The following is a 24,104-nucleotide window of genomic DNA, read 5'->3' as shown; positions in this document are numbered from 1 at the left end:
AGCATATACACTGATGGCTGATTTAAGGCCAAAAATAGAATATAACCTGTTTAAAGTATAAATTGGACAGTCAGATAAAATTTTAGGAAAATCTCCGTGACCACACTCACATTCTAAACTCCTGTATTCAAAATAACAATATAACAGGGATTAATATTAGTTATGGTCTGAATGTTTTTACACTTCATTTTAAAATATACCTTTTCTGTGATAAGTACATACAAAGAATTCCACTGTTAGGCTCTATATGTGTTTTTAGCCGTCTCTAAAAATTGCTCTGGATGCATTTGCACATTTTAGGGAGAAATGACTGTTATATGTTACAAACATACATAAACAACAGCCCTGAGAACAGGAGCAACACCTTCATAAGTTCAATAACTGTATTTTTGAACACTATTTGAGTGTTTTTCACATATAGCTTTGAAGATAAAGGTAACTTTTATAGATAATGTTATAAATTTTTTATTGCATTATGCAAAGAAATTATCCCAGTATGTCATTATTGCACACGATGACATGAGTATCATGGCACAGCAGAAAGGACACTGCATTCACATGATGCAGCTGATGTCCTCTTAAGAATATAATAAATACTCTGTATTTATCCTGTGTTCACTGAAACTGGGAGGGGAAAACTGTGTACTCTGTTGCAATATTATAACCACAGGAAGAGAAGCAGTTTCTTAACTAGACTCTTGAACCATAACTTGGATTCTACTACTGTGACATTACAATTATATTTTGTTTCTTGCTTATGATAATTGTTCCCCATTGCTTTTCAACTCTAATTATGTACTTTCTAGGAATATGAAACTGAAAGAAAAAGGAAGAAGGAAATCAGAAAAGCATAAATACAGAATTTTAAAAAACGATGTTAGGTTAAAAGAATTAACTTCCTGTATTCAGTTTTTTCAAGATCATTAATTATCAAATTAATTTATTTCTCAGTCTAACGTAAGAGTAACAGTGAAAATATTATACTAAGTATTATATAAAAGTATATAAGGATCAAATACAAATTCCAGAAAAGGCTAATACCACTGTACAGATAAGCTTGTGAATTTAAACGGACACGCATATATGGTCTGCAAAGAACATGCATTTCATTCTGTTCTAAAAGTATAAAGAGCCAAAGAACTTGACAGTTCACAGAAGCAGTAGTGAACCTCACACGCAGAATTCTGACAACGGCAAAGCAGAGGCTTCACAGGCAAGACAGAAGAGCTCTCTCCTGCTTGCTACAGTGCATTTATCAAACCACTTTTTCAGGCTATGAAAATATTCTAACAATATTTTTTACTCATCAGTCATGCAAGAAAGCTTTTTTCATGGACAAATATAAGCTATTCCAGTATAATCATCATGGTATAGAGTAGGCAAATAGACTGTATATCTGATTTAGGACATTTTTCCTCAAATTAGAGTGCAAATTGAAAAAAGCTATGAGGGAACTGGAAGAGATACTATGCACAGCTGGTTACCCAGTAAAGATGCAAAAAAGCCTGGGCTTGAACTCAAGAGGAGAAAAAGGTTGGGAAGGGATACAAACAAAAAGAGACTGTAAACAATTTTACAATGCTATAAATTGCTATCTCTGCAATAAAAAAAAAAAAACAAAACAGAGAAATGTAAGTAAAACCTTTTAATTCAGTGAATTCTAAATTTGCAGAAAGTTAATGGTGATGGCAATTAACATAAAAATGTATTCTAAGTAATATTCACAGGGAAAAGCGCAGTGCATAGCACAAACTACAGACTTGAATTTATCATCCTCAGATTTCACACAATAGTACTGCAACAGTGTGTGTTATTAGTCGTATTAATAAGCATATTGCTTTCTGAAACACATGCAACTCAAACAAAAACATTGTGTGCTAATTGCCATTCATAGGAAAAGCTGCTGTGCGTAATACTTGAGAGGCTTCACTGAACTACATCACTCCCTGCAGTAAATCACCGTCTGTCATTGGCTATTGATAATAGGAATCTAGGGAAGTAACTGATCCCTGAAAGTCATACTTCCACTGAATAACGTCACCACTGTTATACACCAAACCCAATAAAAATTACATTTAGAGAGCTCGAAACTGCAAAATGAAGTGACCTCATATTTGAGGTAATGGTCTGCAAGTGATTCTAGATCATGGTCAGAAAGAACAAACTGAACAATATCAAGGTTTATTTTGAGTTAGGAAGGCTTCATTTGCATTGTTTTTGCACAAGAGTTGGCTGTTGGTGTTTTTTTTTGGGGGGGCGGGGGGAAGGAGAGTGTTTGTACACGAGTGCTTTCCTACAGACAGGGAGATTTTTCAAGAAACATTCTTGCACTTTATAAATAAAACCACATCATCAGATGTTTCCAAAAGCACTTCCTTTTGTTTGCTGCGTTTATGTCTAGCACTGATAGTATTTTAATGTTTGTCCAGGCTTTGCCTTACAGGCAAATCACATAAAGAAGCATTTTGACTACATTTACATATAACTTATCCATAAAAAGTAGAAAGGAAAAGTAAGTAGAAACAGAAAGTACTCATTAAATAATCATGCTCATTCCTCCACCAATGGAATATTATTCCCTGTAGTATAATAAGCAATTTGGCCAGGCTGTCCATAAATTATCTGAAAAATGAGGCTTCTTGCTTTTTCCTTTGGGAGATTATTACGTAGTCTGAGAGACTTCACTATTAGAATCTATTTCTGCTCGTAAACGTCAGTTTTTCTTTCTGAATATCATGCCTTTCATCTCACTGAAATATAGGCCAGGAGTTAGAAACTATTCCCAATTTGCTGAAGGACCTGCCTGACACAGGCTGTGCTGCAACTCTGCCCAGATTTATCCATGTATCACAAAGCAAGAACACTCACGCAGCCCTGCAGCAGACTCACTGGAACGCTGTAAATCCACCTTCTAGTCTAGGAGTCCATAGGGTCCTTTCACCTTGGCCATTTTTTAAAATAATAGAGACCACAATACTAGGAAATTTAACACTCAGAATTAAGTGAAGAATTGACACCACAACGTGAAGCTTTGTATCAGGAGACTTCAATAAAATAAGAAGTCTAATTACAGATATTTTAAAGTCACAACAAAGATATTTTAAGTCTCAGGAGCTACTTAAGAAAACTAGATTTGTAACAGCAAATAAGATATAGAAGAAATAAATGAGATAACCGTAAAAAAATCTCCAGTATATCCAAGTACAAAACTGGTAAAAAAAATTCAGTAGATTCACTTGATCATGTGGAAACACAAGGAGAAAATAAGGAGAAGAAGGAGACTGCCGAAAAGCTAGTGGATTTGTTTGTACCCACTGAAAAAATAAAGGCACCTGGTCAGGAACACTTTTTAGTTACCAAAATGAAATGCCTGCAGAAGTAGAGGTACTAAAAGAAAAGCTCTGGCGATATATTGATAATTAAGGTGAAATAAATCACCAAATCTTGATGCAACATATCCAAGATTTCTCATGTTTCTTAATACAGAGGGTCTGAACTGCTGTTGAAAAAAGCCCATGTCAATCTTCAACACTCAAATAGGGTCATTTCTACAAAATTCTCGGAGTCCTACCCTCTAGCACAGCACTGTTCAGCATGCCTACCTTGGCCACGCATGGCAGTGCTGCTTAGGAGGCTGTGCATCCCCTGCATTCACACTGTGGCTGCATCTGCCTCTCTTTTGATCATGTTAATGAAAGAGTGCTGAAAAAGGAGTTGGGGACAGGAGAGGCACCACACTGACATAATCGATTCAAACTGCCAAAAGGCTTCTGTTACCCTCTTCTAGAGTAATTTATTTTTAAAAAAATAAAACTAGGCAGTAAGTACTTTTATATGGAAGAGGCTACTTAGTATTATGGATCAAACGCTGATTAAGAGCCCGGACAGGCAGAATAAATGGTCAGTTTTCATCTTGGCAAAGGCCAAGTGACTATTCAATTTATGTAACAGACTGTTTAATATATTTATTAGTAATCTGAAAAAGCCATGAACAGAGAAAGTCTGCTGATGAAGCAAGTTATGAAGCAAAGGCTGGCAACTTTAGCTACATTACAAGTTCATCACTTTGAAAGGAAGCTGAGGTTGTATTTAGAATCACCCATACAATCTTAGCATTACTTTGGGGTGAAAGGTATGTGCTCTTTTGCATATGAATTAGGGAAAGGTACTTAAACCATTTAATTAAGGAATGTATTATAATGTATATGTACCTGGCAACTAAAACTGTTATTTCCTAGCATTCAAAGGCTTGACTTTGAACCTCACTGAACTTTCTTTCCATGTGAAGCTTTGTCATTCCTTTGTCTTTGCTCTTTTTATTAAAAACAAACAAAAAAAACCCCAGAACAAAAACCAAAATCCCCAACTTCTGTCCTGCACAACTATTCTAAATCATCAGAGCAGAGTTTGAAATTGCAATATTCAGCAATTTTAACACAGGTTGTTACTGCTGAAAAACCATGACAAAGAATTGGCAAGAAAGCTACGATGGGGTGGTCTCATCTGGCTATAATCTCCCCTGTTCTGCCCTTCATTTGTCAGCACAGCTGCTCCAACACTTTTCTGGTTTTCCCAGTGCCCTGCATGCTGGGCCAGTGGTGGCAAGACCTCATGGCAGTCCTGACTTTGGCAGCTAACACTTCTAAGTAAAAGAAAACAGGCCAATCTGCAGGTTAGCCAAATTTAGAAAGAATTCCTCTACAATATGGAAAAAGCCTTCTGAATCCCATGGAGGTGTCTCTACCATGTATCAAAAATCTGATGAATTATGGATACAAAAGCTTTTCAGAGAAAATACTGTAAACCACTCTGAAGCACAGTATAAGATATCCTGAGTACATCAGTTGGTACCACTATCCTTTTGACAATGCAGGGCAAATGAAAGATTGATCAGGTGGTCCGTATTTCATTTCTCATAACAAAAGAACAAGGGGTGATTGAATTCTGTTGGTTGAGGAGGAATTCAAATCTGAAAAATACTTCATCATGAAACACATTAATTAGACTGGAGCTCACTGACGCTGCCCCGGTGTGCAAGTAACACAGGGAATGAACACACAGGTGCATAATAAAAATATCTAGAAGACTAACAATTTCTCTTTAAAATAAAAGAGCAAAGACTATAAAATTCACTTGTCTACATGGATCAGAGATATAATCAGTACAAAAATTCCCACCTTCTTATTAAAGATCCTCCATCAGAAGGTTTTGTGATTTAGCCTGGCCAGTAACTAAATGCCACATAGCTGCTCAACCACCCTCCCCCACCCCTGGGGAATGGAGAAGAGAATTAAAAGGGGAAAGGGAAGAAGACTCATGAGTTAAGATAAAAACAATTTAATAATAATGATAACAATAATAAAAACAACAAAAAATTAATATATGTATATGCATAATAATAATATATACAAAAAAGTGATGTACTGTGTAATCGCTCACCACCTGGTGACCAACACCTGTCCCATCCCAGCAAATGATTCTGAAAGAGGTAAGACCCAACACCACAATCCCGGACAAGCGAAAGGCCCGAAAAGATGATGAGAGTGAGAGAGCACGACCCTGGAAGAGCAAAAGCCCTTCTTTCCAGTTAGCCCTCATCTACATATTGGGCATGACACTGCATGACACGGAATACTTCATTGGCCAATTTAGCCCTCAAACCTAAGTCTAAGTTCAAATCATTGTGGACCCTTTGTCCCAGCTGTGCTCCCCCCAGCCTGTTGTGCACCTGCACACTGGCAGAAACACAGCAAGTTGAAAAGTCCTTGAGGTCTCAGTGCCAACTATAAACATCAGTGCACTATCAACATTCTTCTCACAGCAAATCCCAGAGTAAAACCAAACCACAGAGCTCTACTAGCTGCTCAAAAGAAAAACTAATTCTGTCCCAGCTGAAACCAGGACAAGAAGGCATCATGGCTTTAAACTTAAAGAGGGTAGATTTCAAGTAGATATGAGGAAGAAATTTTTTACATTGAGTGGTGAGGCACTGGAACAGGTGCCCAGAGCAGCTGTGGATAAGTCATCCCTGGAAGTGTTGAAGGCCAGGTTGGATGAGGCTTTGGGCAACCTGGTGTAGTGGAGGGTTTCCCTGCCCATGGCAGGGGGGTTGGAACTGGATGATCTTTGAGGTCTCTTCCAACCCAAACCATTCCATGATTCTATGAAAGAGCACCCTTAGCCACACCAACTGATTCCTTTTTCTTCCTGTTTCCCCATACCACTTTCATGATTTATTCAAAACAGATGCTTTATTAATTAATCATGCACAACCAAAGAAATTATTGAATTACAGTCTACAAACCGTTTAGGTATGGGTTCACGGGGAAGTATGCAGATTGCAATCCTGAAGTGAAGCCCGTAACAAACAATGACTTGTTTGTCTGGAATTCTGAGTGATACTCACCAGCTGCCATCTATCCAGATAGAAGTGCCACCAGGAAAACACATGAACACTTGTCTTGTATGAACCAACCTACCATACAAAATAAGGTAGGAAGGCTGTCAGAGACTTCATGAACTCTACTGAATGCTTCCCTCTTGTTTCTTATTGCATGGATGGTGCAAGATTTAGCTCCTCTGTTTATTATAAAATTAAATCCCTCAGTGTACTCATTACACAAACTTTTTAATGAAATTTCTTATATCAAAATTCTTCAGGTAGTAATAAACACAGAATGAAGTATTCTGCATTCTGAAGTATTAAGAAATGCAGTTGAAGTACTTTCCTGGGCATGACAAAGGAAAGGACTATAATCTTGTAATACCAACTACCAACAGTGTAACACTGATTACTGCATCTGTAATCTAGAAGGCATTTGCAGCAAAGCTGCTCTGTCTTTCTAGCATATTGCTCTGATAAAAAAAAAAAAAAAAAAAAAAATCAGCATCCTTATCCATCAGGCTCCTTTAAAACTGAAATCACTGCTCTGCTCTCAGGGCGCTCTGCCTCACTTCAGAAGTGCCACATCTCCTCCAGTAACCCCTTTCTCCATTTCTCTGTCTTTCCTTTACTTCTGACCATAACACTCAGCTGCCCCTTGGTTTTGTTTTGTACAGACTTTTAAAGATGACTGTCTCCCTCCAATACATCCTCCTCTTTCTCCTTCTTTCACCAAACTTTAGCAGCATTTATCTCAATTCCCAAATTTAGAGAGAAGACGTACTTTCCTTGGACACACCAGGAGAGGAGTGGGAATGAGCTGGGATGATGGCAGCTTGGACAATGCTAAGAAACAGCGGGTAGCCAGAAAACAGATTAGGAATAAAAAATGATTCTGAGATGCCTCTGCTCCACACACAGCATTTGCTTCACAGCAACAGCACCCAGATTGAGAACTACTCTTCCAGTTTCTCCTAAGCAGCCATGATCTCCACAGCAATAAAAACCTGATGCAGCTACTAAAAACACATGGGGCACTAGCCAGGCTCCCTTCTTCCCAGGTACTTGGGCTAGAGTCACACCTGAGTTCACAAACACCCCAAGAAGTCCCACGGAGCCAGACCCACCTGCGTGCCTGCACATGGGCTGAGGAAGACAACCAGGAAGCAGCATCATATCGGGGAGCTGCTTCTACAGAATTTTTTGTCCAATATAACCATTTTGCAAGCTCTTCATATGCTGTCAGTACTCCTAGTCTCTCTCTTCCAGCTTTTGAGACTTTACTTGAAATTGTTATTTCGTGACACACTCTATAAAAAGTCAAAGAAGCTGAGGTCTGGGTGATGAGCAACTTGCAAAATATATCTTTCCAATAAACTGTGAGAAAAAATAATTGAATTCTTCATTAAAATTGCTGTATTATTATTACAGAAAGAGAGCATCTTTTCATTTACTGTCCTGAATTATGAATTTTTATTATGTAGGGCACAAGTGAAAGAGCAATTACGATTAAATGCTAACTGCGTAGGACAAAAAATTGGTTACTTCCAGTCCCTGGCTGATAACTACTGATTTAACTGGTATCAGGATGACCTGCTCTGTCTCTTCTTTAATCTGTTTCTGAGAAGATTTATGTAATGTAATATTAAGTTATTAATTAACAAATGTACAGTAAAGCAGAGTGGGTTTGGTGGTTTTTTTTTTTCCTTCTGCAATATGCCTCCAAGACATCATTTTTTACTGCAAGCAATTTTCAGTGTCCTTTTGGACTATATTTTACCCTTGCCAAAAAAAGCTTGCTAAAAAATCAGTGTAACATGGTTCAGTATATTTTAGTTTTCCAAGTAGAAGATCCTCATGGCAGTATTATAAGCTACCTGCAAGGATAATAAGCCTTTTTAGGTAATATAGTTAACTGCAATTAATTACAGCTATAACAGAAAAAAAAATTCACATTGTTAATTATAAACACTGTGAACTTAATTCAGGTCTGATTTAAGGTAAGACAAACTCTCTAGAAAAAAGTAGTTTAGACTAAGTGAGGTATCTGGGAAGAACAAGGACTGGAGCATGCAAGTTAATCTCGAGCACGAAGACAGACTTTGATGTCTCAAAATTTAGCTATTTAAAAAACATCTATGATAAGCATAACAAAATAACGCTAAGGCATGGCCTTTTCCTATATACCCAGTCTTACCTACATCTTCAGACCATCAGAGAGAAAAACTTATCAATCAGCATACAGGAATGCAATTTCAGTTATTTCATGGAAATCCTATGCATTTTAACCAGGACTTCAATCACTCTGGAGTAGCAACTGACAGCAAATAAAAAAGAATCACCTTTACTGGAAAACCAACCCTGAAGACTCACATGCAAATATGGGTGAGAGAAAGAAAGGAGAATGAATAAAACTTTAGCAGGAACACAAAATTGAGTCTATCCGGGAACAGTGTCACAGAAGTAAAGAAAGAAAAGGGCAAACTCAGAGCACATATTCTTGTAACAGATGATGGGAAACCTACGTTTTAACACGTCCCTGCTGTCAAGTTTTATACCAGCTAGGAAACCCAACAGCAAAGTGTCTCATATCTTCTTCTACAACATGGTTTCTTAAGAAAAGTGCAATTTTAGAGTGGTAGAAGTTATTTTGTTTACTCAGCTACTACAGATCTGTGCTCTGGATCTACCCATCCCAGCACTAGTAATGCACAGATCCTGGGGTCAACTCTTTTTGAAGGAATTAAATTTCTTCTGGCTGCTAGGCTGTAACCTTAATGTTCCTCAGCTACATTTTACATGCACAGACAAGTGACAATGGGATTACTTTGGCAGTTCCTACAATTCCCCAGTTTTTGTCTAATATATTTCATTTCACATTCAAAATATTGCTTTAACTTTTCACATCCGGCATTTACTGGAAGACGACGTACCCATGATTGATTTAAAATGCACAGAAAAAAAATAACTCTAGCTTTACTTTACTTTATATGCACACACTTGTTTTCTTGAACCAGTCAAAGAATATCTATCAGACAACAATTACTACAAATGGTGCAAAATCAAGTTTTAATTGTTCCTTCAGAGAAATCTTTTATCTGTTTAAAAATTAAATGGGTCATTCCTTTCTTTGAAGCTACTTTCAATGCCACCTTGTTATTATGGCAGAGAAAATCTATCATCAAACAGCAAACAGGCACTTCATTCAGGTATAGATCACTCAAAGCTAAGATAGAATAATTACATTGTATTTAACATTTGAAAATTAAAAAAAAAAAAGGATAAGAGAATTATTTTCCTCAGGACGAACAAGCTGAAGAATTCTTGTTCTTTAAGTTGTTATGAAGACACCCAGGCTAGAGAAGTCTGAGTGAGGAGAGAGGGTGCATCCTTATACTTGAGGGTTTGTGAGAGCTGCAACATTCTTACCCAACTTTCTCAAGCTTACACCTATGCTACAAACAGACTTTCTGCAACCGTCCCAATATCCCGGTCAGTTCTGTAGATCCAAGCTAGTCTGTTTTCACTGCAGTTGAAACAATGGTTGTTCTCCTCACGATACATTATTTTTTCTCCCTTCATAGTTTTATTTAAAACCTACCTTCGTACAAGCTTATCGGTGGTCTCTCCTTATATAGACCACCAGTAGGTATCAACAGAATCTCAGAGTTCATAGGGTTTTTTGCTGTTTTGTGGTGTTTGTTTGTTTGTTTTTAAGCACAGCAAACTTGAGTAGAAAGCTCCCATAGCTACGAGTAAATAAATAACAGATTATCTAAAACTGGGGTAGAAAAAGGAAGCTCTCTAGAACTAAGGCTTCCTCCATCTCACTTCTTCCCTCAACTCACCTTTGCTCACTGCTAGTATCATTCCATAACTTCTGTGTTTTTATAGTTGCAGGTCCCCTTGGTAATTAAACTTCAGGATGAGGCTTTGTCAAAAAAAATTCAAAACTGCCAACTTTTCTTGTTGAAAGACTTGCTGTTTTACAGCTTCAGGAAACCATGCAATGTTAAAAAAAAAACAACCAAAAAAAAACCCAACAAAGAAGTTGTTTTCTCTCTCCCTCATTTTAAGTTAAAAAAACCTATTTGTGATCCTGGAGCTATTACATCAGATGCATTAATTTAAGTTATCACCACATTCTTGCCCTTTTGTCGTATCAGTTTCTGGTTTTCTGTCTGAAAAATCTTCTATGCACTTTATCTCTTGCAAGAAATAAAACCAATTCAAATTTAGTGAATCAAAGGAATAATTTAGGTTGAGCAACAACAGACATGTATCTTCTGCATTAAACAAGAGTACATAACTATATTACACTGTTTAAATATTCACTTGGTAAAAAACTACAAAAGAGAAGTGACTCTGCAAAGTCTACATTTATAGTATCTTTATGCTGTGGATTTCTGGATTGTTTAAAAATCTTTCTGTATGCAACTTTCATTTAAAAAGAATCAGTAGTTTCATAACACAGCTTTCAGTAACAAACGGACATTTGGATCAAATGCTATACAAAATCCTTTGGGAAATGAATGATCCTCAGTCTATACAACAGAAAGCAACAGAACAGACAATGCTGTAGAATTTCAATATCAGTTCTTTAAAAGAAAGGCTTTTCTGTACTAGTTAGGGTTCATTCTTCCTCCTTAGGCTTGTCTAATAAACATGTCAACAATGTACGATTCTAAGTAATTTGTCCCATGTCTTTAAAAGTATGGCATAGCCTCTACCAACTTATTTTTATTCAAATGAGTGTTTTACAAGAGTAAAGCATACAAGACACTGTATGCCTCTTGCCAATACAGGCTCTACCAAACCATAAAAATTCATCAAATAATATCAGGAAACTTAATATTATCTCTGAAAAAAGCAGGATATCATCCTCAGAAGACACTTGGAAAACTCCACAGTGCATGTGTCTCAGTGTTACAAAGAGAAACAATTGGCATAAGATGCATATAAAAAAAATTGCATAATAGCATTCCCTACGTAAAAGAGAAACTAAGGTAAACAACAGAGAAATCAGCACTGTTTGTGCAAAACTCATTCATCAGATCCTGTTATAACACTGAGTAAAAGAGGAAAATGACCAGTTTTGATTATCTAGTTTTAATGACATAATTCAAATAACTGAAGCTTAATACTTCTGCTGTTAAAAGAAGCTGTATTTATGATCTATCTCAGCTGGAAGCAAGCATTTGCATGCTGTGCCACCATCTCTTCTAAAACCAAAAAACTATTCTAGTTTATCATCTAGCACAAACACCTTGCTCAGTGAGGCTTGAGAGTCATTTCTGCTTCTCTGCCTGAGCGAGAGTAGAACAAAAAATAGTGAGTCCTGAATCGGACCTGTGCACAGATCATTATCATCACAAATTAAGAATTCAGAAATGTTATTAATACGTTAGTTGAGAAGGGTTAACCATGTCCATAATGAATTTTCCATTCTGCATGGGAGAGAATAGTTCAGAGCCTTCATGAGGAGATACCTGATTCACTTCTGAGTCCATTACCCTGCTCTACTCCCCAAATCCAGTGATCTCCTACCACTGAATATTCACTTTCAAGCAGAATTTTGTACTCCTGAGTAAAAAGGTTAAACGCTTGAGCATTAGAGATTTGATGCTTTAACGTTGACCAAAAGAGTGAAGTGATTTTATAAACATCTGTGAGAGATGATGGTTTTGATATGCAGACTTGAGGGGGGGGGGGGAGAAATCAAGTTCAGTATACTGTTTCACTCTCCTCATTCCAATCTTCGCTGTCCTGTAATTGGAGGTACATATATTTCATTTATAATCCATAATATTTGCTAACAGTGCAACCTTTTAATACTTTGTGGAAAAAAAAAAGACTTTAAGTACTGAGAATAGTCAAAGATTATAGCTTTGAAAATATTTAGTGGTTGTAAGGGGGAAAAATGCCATCTGCTGGGTACAGCTGAGGACTGCCCTTTTCTTACTAACACATGGTGCTGCCCCGAGCAAGTTTTCTCCAGACTTCATTTTTCCCCATCTTGAAAAACAATATAGATATATGGATTGCTTTGGGGGAGTATGTAATAAGAGGCCCCATTAAAACTCATTAAAAAAATAAATAGACAAGATGACTAGCGTTTCAATAAGGTTACTTTTAATCTTTCAAGAACATTAGAAAAGTCTCCAAACGCCTCTATATTTCACATCCTTTTGTATCTCAGAGTACATAAATTTTGTGGTTCGGTAATAAAAAAAAATTATTCAGCTTGTACATATAAAGTAGAGCAACATGCTGGTGTTTGTTTCTCTATTAGTCACATACAACTTTTCTACTATTCATAAGCCTGTGATGGAATACTGGACGGTAGAGTACAGATGCAGAACTGGTTAGTTATCTAGCTTAAAACCATGAAACCAAGGTATTGAAATTCATATTGTTTAAGCAGGAAAAATAACAAAAAGGAGTTGAGAACATCCAGTTAAGAAATATACTTACATGAAAAAAGCTGAGAATTGGAAACAGCAAAGTCAGATTTAATAAAATGGATTATCTTTGAAATTAAGTACCATGACAAAAGGAGGACAGGGTTCCCATACATGAACATGAGGAGGAAAAGATGACAGTTTTGTTTTGGTTCATAACAGCCACGGGAATTCTTCTATATTTTTGTTTGTGTTTTTAACGTAAAGCAGCAGCTGTGTCGTGGTTTAGCCCGGCCAGCAAATAAACAATACACAGCAGCTCGCTCACCCTCCCCCACCCCCAGGGAATGGGGAAGAGAATTAAAGGGGAAAAAGAAAAGAGACTTGTGGGTTGAGATAAGAACAATTTAATAAAAACAATAATATAAAATTAAAAGCAATAATGATAATAATAATAAATGAATGAATATATATATATAAATGATAATAATATATAGAAAGAAGCGATGCACAGTGTAATTGCTCGCCACCCAGTGATCAAAGCCTGTCCTGTCTTGGCAAATGATCCTGAAACACCAACACCCAACACCACAATCCCGGACGAGCGAGAGGCCAGAAAAGAGAGCACGATAGAGACAGTACTCCAAGAGACCAAGTGTGAGAGCCTCCAGAAGAGTGAAATCCCTTTTTTTCAGTCAACCCTTATTTTTATACTGGGCATGACACTGCATGATAAGGAATACTTAATTGGCCAATTTAGCCCTCAAACTTAAGTCTAAGTTCAAATCATAAGGGGAGTTGTGGACCCTCTGTCCTGGCTGCTCTCCCCCCCAGCCTGTTGTGCTCCTGCACACTGGCAAAACACAGGAAGCTGAAAAGTCCTTGAGGTCTCAGTATCAACTATAAACACCAGTGCACTATCGACATTCTTCTCATAACGAATCCCAGACTAAAACCAAACCACGGAGCTCCTCTAGCTGTTAAAAAGAAGAACTAACTCTGTCCCAGCTGAAATCAGGACAAGCGATCACCTGTGTGTGTATACACACACACATATATGCATGTAGGTATATATACTTATAAATTAAAAAATCTGCTTCATTTTACATGAAGCTGAAACAGCTTACGACCTTGGAAATCTGGGTTTCAAAGTTAAAATAAAGGTTTATTTCTCACAAATACAATGATGCTAAAAATGAAATAGGTTCTGTGAATGAACATATCTTCCATGTGTTTAAGATAAAAGCCTCAAAGGTGATCTCAGAATAGAATTCAGCACAAAACTGTGTTTGTACTTCACACTCATTGTCATAAGACGGCTTTGTAAAAGCAAGAAAGCACAAGAAGCATATGAAAATAAGGAATTTGGCCTTTTTAAGATCCTCTAGTAGGATGACATGCTTACACCTGTTGTCAGATGGAACCAAATCTCTACTGAAAACTATTAAAGGCTTTTTACAAAGCACTAGATATTCCCTGTCAAAGCGCACTATGCGCACAAGCTCCATACCCAGTAGTTACTGCTCTTTTCCCTATCGCTTAGGGAAGCAATAACATGGATTCTTCATTACCATTGACTCATCAGGCCTTGATTATGCAAATTGGTCTCTCACAGACTGATACATACACTCATAGCCTCACTGATTTTGATGTGTTTCTACAATAGGATAAGCATCTTTTCCCAGAAAAAAAACCTACAAGCTGGGTGCTAGCCAAAAAGATGGCAAGTGTGAATTACCAAGCCTATGGCAGATACAAAGTCATTAAAGTAACATATTAAAAATCCAACTGATTTCCTCAGAATGCAAATGTCCCTTAAAATGCTAATTAAAAACCCCCTCATCTCATATATATAGATATATTTTTAAGTCAATAATCACAACTTGAATCTCTACAAAACCAGAAATATTGCATAATTATTCTAAAAAATAATGATGTAGGTTTCTCTTCTAATGTCTCTGCACACATACCAAGAGCTTCTCTTGGCTATCGAACAGGGAAGGTGAAACGGTTGATAATCGCTGTGTTTTAGAAGCCCACAGTTGTACGCATACCATATTGATAACACTGTCATGGCAGCAATGCAAACAACCTGCATCACGGTCATTTATTTTGTTGACATGCTTTTCTGATTCCAAAGTACTTGTGAATTCAGGAAGCCACAAAAAGCTGGGCTTCTAATTCCTAAACCAATTTTGAAACATTCTGATGGTATCAGAGCAAACTGAACAGTACTCTTGGAGTTATGACTGTCATGAATTATTTTTATCTTTAATATATTTGTTATTTAGTGCTTATATCTGTTCTTTTATGATTTGTGAGTTTGGTATTATCAGAAAATTAAATAATAAAATACTCAGAGTAAGACCGATGCAGAGTACAAAACAAGTACAATATCTTTGGCTGTCCAGTCTGTTTGTTCTACTGTACCATGGTGATAATTTTTTCCTGTCTTAGTTTGCTTTATTCTTCTTTGAAATACACCACAGCATGTCAAGGAAGTCATCTGAGCTGAGCTTTTTTTTTCCTTAAATACATGTTTCTTAAATTCCAAACACGATGGAAAAATACTTAGTATTCAAATCTCTAATAATTCTAATACTAATGCTCTTTTCCAAATACAGTTTTAAATGTACCAATCTGTAAACTCAAGAAAACAGACAATAAAATCTCATTAAGCAACAAACTAAAAAAACCAAACCCAAACAAATGAATATTAATTCATACTGTAGGCAATTAATGCAGGAAGAATTACTCTGAATTAAGGTATCAGTTATGGCATACTCACAAAATCTAGCAAATACTCCTTGTCTGAAGGAGACCAAATAGTACACGCAAAACTGTATTTCAAAGAAGCTGATATCAAATTATAAAATGCATTAAAAACACTTTGAATAGGATGTTCTAGAATACTAATAACTCCTATAATTCAAAATGTTAATTTATATTGTTGCAAAAGAAAAATACGTTCAGAATTGAATTTCAGTAAGTCTGAGAGCAGTATATCTGTTGTTCAAGCTATAGTGAAAGGAAGATGAACACTTTCCCTGTTTAAATCAGACAGTTTTTAAATTATGCATCTGGCAAACCTTTACAGCCTATAACAAAGAACAATGTCCAATTGCTTGTTGTAAAAAAATGCATGTTATTTTGCTTTGCAACTTAAAACCCGTCTCTAAAAGGACAATCATACAACTTCTAAATTAAATGTAGGTACAGTAAGTATTCTGAAAAAATCTCTATATATGATAAACAAAGCATGAAGAAAGAAAAACAAACTGGGGAGCCCAAAACTAGGCACAGCACTCCAGATGCAGTCACAAATGCTGAATAGAGGTGAAGAATCATCCCCTCCACCTGCAGTCCAGTTATCAGCTGGCCGTCTGTGCCACAAGTGCTAAATGCTGCCCCAGTTTCAAAGCTTTGTCCTCCAGTACCCTGAAGTTCAGTTTGCTTCAGTAGTTCCTGACTTGAACTTCCTCACCTGTTGGGTAGTAATTCGTTTCCCTGCACTCTGCCATGAGGTTCAGAGACCCCAGAGGCCTCAGAGTAGATCTTGCCAGTGAAGACCACAGCAAAGGAGGCACTGTGTACCTCAGCCCTTCTTGTATCTTCTCTCACTACATCTTCTGCTGCATCAGCAGCATGCTGTTTTCCTTAGTCTTCCTTTCATTACAAAGGTACCTATAGAAATCCTCCACTTATCTTCAACTCCAGCTGAGTTTTGGCTTTCCTAATTCCTTCCCTCTATATCCAAACACTGTTTTTATATTTCCCACTGAGGCCTGCTCCTGCTTACATCTTCCACACACTTCATTGTTTTTGTGAGTTGACTCAGGAATTCCCTGTTCAAGCAAGTCAGGTCTCTGCTGTACCTGCTTGTCTTCCTGCACACTGGAAAAGGGCATGTCCTTGTGCATTTAGAGGAGGCTGTCCATGAAGATCAACCAGTTCTCCTGGGCCCCTCTGCGCTTTAGGGGACCTGCCATGGGATACTACCTACTGGTTCCTTGAAAAAGCCAAAGCCTGCTATCCTGAAGCCTGAGATTACTTTTCCACTGCCTGCTTCTCTCACTCTTCTCTCGGATTCTACCACTTCACAGTTGTTTAGCTGGGGATGGCATCAGCCCTCAACTTCCATATTCACAAGTAGCAAGAAATCTAAGTTACGTGACCAAATACGAATAAAATATCTATCCAAATGTAAAATAGGGCAGAGAAGTGCATAGGAGATAAGAAAATTTTAGAGGCATATGCTCTTTGGGAGCTTTTCTTGATCTCGCTTACAGATAGAAATGGATCTTTAACAGAGTGGATAATCCTTATGATAGCTGACATGAGCAACCGGAAAGACTGCTTTAAGGCGGCAGATAGTTCAAGAAAAAGGAACAGGGTCTATAAAACACACAAGGCTACATTTACATTCCATTTTGCAAGCATATAGATAATTTTAGGATGACATGAGGCAAAGCTTTTAAAAATCTGGAGAAATGAGTAGCTAAAGTAGAATAATTATCTGACAGATGGAGATTGCCCAAGGCTGCCACTTGAACATATAAAAAGATGAGGCTGAGTTCGTTTTTGAAATCCAACATTAGAAATTCCAAGAGCATCCCGAGTATTAGTTGTGGAAGGTACAACATTATGTTCAGTGTACCAGAGTATAAATAGAGGTTAGATTCAAAGTCTTACTTCGAAAATAGTTTTTAAAAACTGAAGCGTTACGAAAGGATTTTAAATATCCTCACATAAGTAATATGGCACAAATACTTACAGCATAGTACCTAGGTGAAACATATATCTACCAGTTTCCATTGCCATGCCAATGGTGGCAGTTGCACGCGCATACTTCTACCCTTTCCCTTCTTGTGCCACCATGCTGTTCTTTCTACACACAACATCCTCTCTCCATCAGTTTGCTCAACCCTGGTCCCTACATTTCTTCAGAAGTAGTAAGACCTATTGTGGCAACAGTTGAATGCCTAAAGGTAATAGCTAAACAAATTACTCCTCTACTTTCATTGGCAACTCTTACATTCCATAAAAAGTAAGCAACTTTGAAGCACACCCTTCCTTTAACAACAGTACAGCCATAAATGCAGTTAATATATTGAAACCTGCACTCCTTCTGCTGTCATTCCAACACGGTGCATCTTTGCATCTATTTGCAACATCTTGTCCTTATTTTTTCTGTAATTACTATGCGACATCATCTGCATTCTGCCTCATAACTCCACTATACTCAACAGAAATGCAGCCCCAATCTTCACTGTGATCTTTGGAGGCCAGAGGGATACAGGATTATTATTTTTATTGCCAGGGTGCTATTTGTAAGGCTCCCTTTCTGTGATGGATGGCATGCGTAAGAACAAGTTTGTGCTCTTTGACTCTGCAAACAGGTGAGAAGGCAAAAAACTCACAGTCCAAACCGACAATTTATGAATAAGAAAAAAGGGAGAATGAAAAGACAGGAGGGAGCAACAAAACACAGGCCAGACAAACTATCATGTCAGTTCTGTCAGATCTTCACCTATCCAATTAACTCTTTCATGGTTTTTCAGCTAGTTACCTTCTTTTTTTCAAAGCACAAGAGTGAGGAAGGCTAGCTTACAAAATGGTTAAGCCACCTTGTGACAGACAACATAGCTATACAAGAGCAAACAAAGAACTCATGGTTATTTTGAACCAGTTGCAGCTTCCTCCCCTCCACTCCCTTCAGAAGCTCTCTCTAATCTACAGAAGAAATGGAAGACATTACATCTAACAAAAGGAAAACTTTAATTTGCCTGTAGTCACGATATCTGTATCTGGTTGTTGATTTGTAATTACCAATGTATTGAAGAGTTGAAGCCCCTGTTGGCCTCGAATGTATTGTACTTTATCTCTCATTTTTTATTCCTTGACAATGCCCAAGCTAAACAGAATTTTGTCTAAACACTTTGTTCATTTTTTTTCCCCCCATGCGGTCTACTTAATCATAGATACAGTAAAAAAAAAAAAATAGACTTGCTACTAACAAAAGAGTTGACATCTACTTCAGATTACTAACTTTTTTTAAAAGAAACAAGCTTTTATTATAATTTCTCTCTTATAAAAGTCCTGATTCTTTCCAATACCTCAAGGTTCTATATACAATTTATATAATTCTGTGATTTGAAATGGTATCGAAGTGACCCAGTAAGATATTCACTCAAAGCCAATAAAAGCAAAGCCTTGCTTGTAATTTGATTTTAGTATGTCTGATTCAGATACAATTAAGGGACTTGCATAGGCTATTTAAAAAACTGTAAAAGAATCATAGAACCATAGAACAGTTTGGGATGGAAGGGACCTTTAAAGGTCGTCTAGGCCAAACCACCTGTAATGAGCAGGGACATCTTCACCTAGATCAGGTTGCTGAGAGCCCAATCCAACCTGACCCTGGATGTTGCCAGGGACGGGGAGTGTACCACCCCTCTGGGAAACCTGCCCCAGTGTTTCATTACCCTTATTGTAAAAAACGCTTTCCTTATCTCTCATCTAAATCTACCCTCTTTCAGTTTAAAACTGTTATCCCTTCTCCTATTGCAACAGGCCCTGCTAAAAAGATCATCCCTGTCTTTTTTATAGGCCCCCTTTAGGTACTGGAAGGCTGCTAGAAGGTCTCCCCAGAGCCTTCTCTTCTCCAGGCTGAACAGCCCCAACTCTCTCAGCCTGTCTTCATAGGAGAGGTGTTCCATCCCTTGGATCATCTTCATGGCCCTCCTCTGGATCCACTCCAACAGGTCCATGTCCTTCATCTACCAGTATCCCCAAGTCTTTCTCGGCAGGGCTGCTCTCAATCCTTTCATTCCTCAGCCTGTATTGATACTGGGGATTGCCCTGACACAGGTTCAGGACCTTGAACTTGGCCTTGCCAAACCTCATAAAGTTCACATGGGCCCACTTCTCAAGCTTGTCCAGGTCCCTCTGGATGGCATCTGATCCCTCAGGTGTGTCAACTGCACCACTCAGCTTGGCGTCATCTGCAAACTTGCTGAGGGTACACTTGATCCCACTGTCTATGTCACTGACAAACAGTATTTGATCCCAATACAGACCCCTGAGGGATACCACTTGTCAACGATCCCCACACGGACACTGAACTGTTGACCACTAACTCTGGATACAAACATCCAGCCAATACCTTATCCAACAAACAATCACAATCTGTATCTCTACAATTTAGAGAGAAGGATGTTCTGGAGGACCATGTCAAAGGCCTTACAGAAGTCCAGATAGACAAGACTCATAGTTCTTCCCTTGTCCACTAATGTAGTCACTCTGACACAGAAGGTCACCAGGTTGGTCAGGCAGGACTTGCCCTTGGTGAAGTCAAGGATGCACAGACATTTAAGAAACTCTGGGTTTGGAAGCTACCACAAATCTAGCATTATGTAGATATTTTCAGTTGATATTTGTGACAATTAAATAAGGCTTGGGGGTTTTGTTTTTTTAAGAAATATTCTTAGAGTCAGACATATAACTGAAATATTGCACACAGCAATTAAATATGCTCCACATTCTCTTCTGATAAAGTCATTTAACTTGTAGGTCATTTGGAAATGCAGTTGATGTGCTTAAGTCCCTGTTATTTTATTTTCTGAGTATCAACATAGTTTATGAAAAAATACAAGGTACTGGTTTATGATCAAAGGGCTCCCTCCACTTTGCATTGCTGTTGTGAGACCATTGTCGTAGTAAACCTGAAATGATAGAGAAGTGCTGGGAAGTGGGCCTACCTTTTCAAAGGACATGTCATGTGAGGGTTTTTTAGTTCAACCGATGCGATTCACCAGAGATAAACAACAAAGTACTCTCCAGTTTAGGTGATTCAATAAGTTGTCAGTTGTTGTTTTTTTGGGGTTGTTTTTTTTTTTTTAATATTAATGTGATGGGAAGAGATCAAGAGAGCACCAACTGGAATTCTTGCAAACACAACATAAAAAGAGTTAATCTAACCATCATCCTAATGCTTGGACAGGCTGGACTATGACAATACACCGGGGACAATTACCATGGCTCAGCTGATAAGCAAGCTGTAACTCACTAAGGTGCAATACTGCAATGTCTTTCAAATATGTGCACTGAACAGTAGGGTCAAGATTAAGTCACTGAGGTTACAGAAACCCTGTCTTTCTTTGGGATGCAATAGTATGGTGTTTTTCCTTCTTGTTTATTCTTTGTTATGCAGTCCACATCTTTATATGGAAGCTTTTTCTAAAAGTACTTCATAGATCATAAACCCTATGCTTCTTTTTAATTCAATGGCAAAACTCCCAGATATCGGTAATGAAATAACTGAACCCTAGATACAAACAATTGATCATTCATCTGTAACTGAACTACATCTGGAGTGAAACCCAGCGGCTATTTTGCAGTTAACATTACTATTGCAGACTGATCTATGGATGGAAATGCACAACTGAAAGCACAGGGGAATTTTAGGTAAAGGGAAAATAATCATACTGACTAAAATCTGGCAAACTCCCTAGGGGTAACTCCTTTATTCATATGAAAAATGCACAAGATTGTTTACAACTGTTCAGGATCTCAATTACATATGCCATCCAAAAAACATGTCCAACAGCTGACAGTGCTCTAATCTCATGCTACTGAATAAATAATGTTTCTATGTGCTTTTTTTCACTATTTAAGAGAACAAGGAACCATAAATACAAGGGCTGCAAGGTTGAAGTTTTGTGATACAGGTTTGGCCTGTGTCACTACTGGCTAGGTTGCAAACTGTGAGAAGATCACACGCACTTGTAAGCACAGGTTTAGATATGTCTGCATTTCAAGATTTAAAGATGAGCCTGTAAATCAGAATAGAGGACTTGGAAATTACAGACAACCCCCATTCTCACTGTTTCAAGCTGTCAAGTATTTGAGATCAATACTTTGACTTTGGCTTCTCATTTGTCAGTAAGAGATCAATACAAAGGCATACCTTCTATTTCTGTAAATATTATTGCTTAACTGTACCGAAAGAACACACTAATTCTATAGCAGTACTTGAACCACATCTGTATTGCTCTGCTATCAAATGCATGCCAGATTTCTTTTTTGATTGCTGAAGAAGAAAACTTTTTTTACCTGAGAGGTTGAAACCAGTATCAATGCTTGCTTTTAACCTCAGTAGGGTGGGGGAGGCAGGAAGCCTGACGTTGTCATGTTAGAATTGCCAGTAGCAAGGAATTCAGTTCATCAAAACAGAAATCAGTCATTTTATTACAGTAGTGCTCAGAACTTAGGAACTGACTTTTTACAGTCTAAAATTAAAAGATACTTTTTTAAAAAGTCTATTTAACAACTTCAAAATCACTATAATTCTGAAGTTTCCTCAAATGAATTCAAATTGTATCAAGTGATAAATGGAATACACAAATTAACAACTGAAGCAGTTAAACCTGGAGTATTTCATTCATTGTTTGTGTGTAACTGGATATCGTGGTTTAGCTCTGCTGGCAACTAAAGCCACGCAGCCACTTGCTCACTCTCTCCCACCCCCAGGGGATGGAGAAGATAATTAAATGGGAAAAGGGAAGGAGACTCATGGGTTGAGATAAGAACAATTTAATAATAATAACAGTTACAACAATAATAATGAATATATAATTATAATAATATATACAAGTGATGCACAGTTTCATGCTCACCACTCAGTGACTAAAGCCTGTCCATACCGGACTAACAATCTGGAAACAAGTAAGTCCTGACACCACAATCCCGGACAAGCAAGAGGCCCGAAAAGAGAGCACAAGAGAGACAGAACTCCAAGAGACCGAGTTTGAGAGCACCCGGAAGAGCAAAAGCCCTTCTTTCCAGTCAACCCTTATTTTTATACTGGGCATGACACTGAAAGATATGGAATACTTCATCGGCCAGTGTAGACCTCAATCCTAAATTTAAATTCAAATCATAAGGGGAGTTTTGGACTCTTTGTGCTGGCTGTGCTCCCACTATCCTGTTATGCTCCTGCATACTGGCAAAATAATGGGAAGCTGAAAGTCTTTGAGGTCTCAGTACCAGCTATAAACACCAGTGTGCTGTCAACATTCTCCTCATAACGAGTCCCAGACTAAAACCAAACCACAGAGCTCCTCTAGCTGCTAAAAAGAAGAACTAACTCTGTCCCAGCTGAAATCAAGACACTGGGCAGAAGCTACTGTTCCATAGGTCAGTACTTAACATAAATACCTCTCTCCTAACAATGGCCGATTATTATTTTCCACCCAGTACTTCATTAACTTCTCTTTTTGTTGGATCAACACACTTATGATACTAATAGCAGTCAACCATCACGTGAGATGAAGTAATACATATATGGAAGAATTGTACTTTATTTACCCAATGACAGATTTCCAGGACTATATTTTTCTTATGCATGAGAGAAATATAAACATTAGCATATTTAAGTATTATGATATTTACAGACTAATTCAGGTAATTATTTCCACAATATGAGCAATGCACTTTTTTTCACACAGCTGGAATACGGTAGAACTTTTCTGAATGTTAGAAAGTGCTTCCAATTCCGCAACGGATCAGTTATTCTTTAATAACTTGCTACCAACTGCCTAACTTTTTAGAAAGTTTTTTACTGGCTCGTATTTTATAACCTTTTCATGTTCCAATCACATAGTCTATGATGTAATACATTAAACATAACACAAAAGCACTGACATTTTGTATTTGAAAACAGTGATAATTAATCAAGCGAATACTCCTTTTTTAATGTGAAATGAAAAAATCTGTTACGTTTTACTTCGGAATCACAGGCTACTATTTTATGTTTATAAACTCCAACAGAAGTCGTAAGTATACCGTAATAAAAATAACCTTCCTATCAAATAATGGGCAATTTTTAATTTTATTTCCTTTTTTTCCAGAAATCTTTCATATTACACAGTTCTGTGACTTAGATAAAAGCCAAACAAACAGGAATTGTTTGTAGTGAGCTGATTCTCTGAAGTCAAACTTAAAATATTTTTGTATATTCTCCTAAATAGCTTTATTACTGAGGACTTTATATTGTATTTTGAAACAGAAAAGTCTGAATAGATAATTTTGACCTCATGAAATGCTCAGAAGTTAGCAGTTGTGTACATTCTGCAGAATAAAGCTCATATTCCTATGATACTCTCTGTTCATCAAATATATTCATTTATATGACATGCAAATGTCTAAAAGTTAGATGGGCCATTATTAGCACTCTGGAATACGTAAGCACTATATGAATTAATTGTTTAACTGTATTGAGTTGCCTGTGACACCAAGAAAAAGAAAAGCTAAATGTCACA

The 24,104-nt window shown here is 37.4% G+C and overlaps 1 protein-coding gene across 3 annotated transcripts in view; it reads right to left on the bottom strand.

Moving 5' to 3' along the window:
- The window catches only part of RNGTT (RNA guanylyltransferase and 5'-phosphatase), a 203,583-nt gene that overhangs the window by 41,156 nt on the left and 138,323 nt on the right, over positions 1-24,104 (bottom strand). The gene's annotated exons all lie outside the window — the stretch shown is intronic.

Source organism: Tauraco erythrolophus, chromosome 2 (assembly GCF_009769465.1).
Source record: "Tauraco erythrolophus isolate bTauEry1 chromosome 2, bTauEry1.pri, whole genome shotgun sequence".
NCBI lineage: Eukaryota > Metazoa > Chordata > Aves > Musophagiformes > Musophagidae > Tauraco > Tauraco erythrolophus.
The sequence above is the reverse complement of the archived record's forward strand: the minus strand, read 5'-3'. Positions and strand labels throughout refer to the sequence as shown.